This window comes from Corvus brachyrhynchos, unplaced genomic scaffold (genome assembly GCF_000691975.1).
Source record: "Corvus brachyrhynchos isolate BGI_N302 unplaced genomic scaffold, ASM69197v1 scaffold93, whole genome shotgun sequence".
Classification (NCBI taxonomy): Eukaryota; Metazoa; Chordata; class Aves; order Passeriformes; family Corvidae; genus Corvus; species Corvus brachyrhynchos.
The window spans coordinates 746,400-748,293 of NW_008237273.1; positions in this window are offsets into that span (position 1 = coordinate 746,400).

Sequence of the window (1,894 nt, forward strand, 5' to 3'; positions counted from 1 at the left end):
TGTCCCTGTTTGTCTCCCCTCCCCCCCCCCCCCCCTTTTTCCATATTTTTAAACATTTTATCTGCATTTACTAGTTCTTTTCCAGTGCATCTTTGTCATTGTGACAGCAGAGTCTACTGTGTGTGTCAGTCTTTTACCAGGGAGCCCTTGCTCTCTGAAATACCAGTTTCACAGAGTGAGTGAGACCCAAAGAGCAGCAGTATCCAGCCCACACCCTTCCCCGCTGTGGATACAGGCAGGGTGGGACAGCAACAGGGGACTAGCAAAGACTCGTGTAGCCACTGCACCAGTGAGAGCCCCAGTATTTATCCTCCTGAGTGGCAGATGGTTTCTCCCCAGTGCCTGGATCTACCCCTCAGCTTGAAAGTGGCTGGGGCATACCACAGGCCACCACTGGCATTTTCCATCTTGTGTGAGATCTTCTGCTTTACAAGCAAGAGAATTTAATTTTGCTGGGCAAGACAGTATCTTCTGTCATAGGAATAGCGTAGTTGGAGGTATGATTAATGGCAAAAGGCACACGAGTAAAGACTACAGTAGCCAAGTCCCCTAGTGTTAGTTTAGAGGTATAACCAAATTCAAAAGGGTAGCAAGGGTTCCTAAACAAAGTGACGAGTTCCTTAAGTCTCAAGGATTTGGTCATGATGGTTGGAAATCAAACTCTTCAACCTTCCTGAGTAGATTAATGACAATGGTATTTTCTTGGAGCTGTACCTGCCCAGTATATGTTAGTTAGGGTTCTCCTCAGGTGGACAAACAAGAATGGAAGGAAGAGCAGTAACAAAAATGTTACATTGCAGCATCTGTTAATTGTGTACAGAAGACTTCATACTCACATCTTTATTTGCATCTGTGGATAATAAATAGAAATCAAATTACATGGAGATGGTGATGAAGAAATACCAGCTCATGGATTATTCCCTCATCTTAGAAGATTCTTCCATTTTTAGTATTTTAAATTTGTACTCTTCCTTTTTTTATCCCATTCCTTTTGAACAGTGCCTGTGTGAAAGTTGATGTATATATGTTATGTTTGTTTATATAGGACAGTTCTGTCAGAAGGGATTTTGTCTACAATATAGTCATTCATGCACATACATACTAATATAAACAAAACAGTATAAAGCTTCAGCATAACAAACTAACCATCAGAATAGATTGCGTTCACAGAAACTTAGAGACCTTTCATGTGTCAGTGACATGCATAGCAGTTCAGGACAAGCCTAAGCCACAAGCAGTCCTAGTGATATATGCCACCCTTCACATGTGGCATTTCTGGCTCCCCACCCCCACACTCGGTGTGGATGGATTACACTGTGGAAATTACCTAGTTCTTAATTTTTTTCCCGGGAAATAGGCAAGGAAGCTTAGCTGTCTTTCGCAAGTTACACCAGTCTTAGAAATTTCCTGCAATTCATCATGAAACTGGCAAAGTGTTTAGGTGATATGAGAACCACAGTAAAAAGTGTCTCGTAGATACACTTCCTTCAGGTCACCGTGCAAAGAACTCACTGAGAACTTAAATCTCATCATCTGTGCTGGTGGTCCATAGACTTCACACAATGCTTTAGAACATCAGGATTTTTTCAGTTGCTGGTTTTGGTTGGTTATTGCTTAGAGAATTGCCCTTTGCTGTGACGAAAAGCAAACAAACAAACAACAACAAAACAAACAAAAAAAACCCAAAAAAAATCCCAACAGCAACAAAACCAACCAAACCTCTAAAGGCTCAATTTTCTCTCTTTGGTTTTTCAACAGGTTTTTTTGTGTAACACAAATTTCTAACTTTTAATGTAAAACAAACAATAAGTAACATTATTTAAAAAAAAAAAAAAAAAAAAGAGAGGAGGGGGGGGGTCTGAGAAGTCTCCGTGGCAGGTGGTCCTGTGGCTTA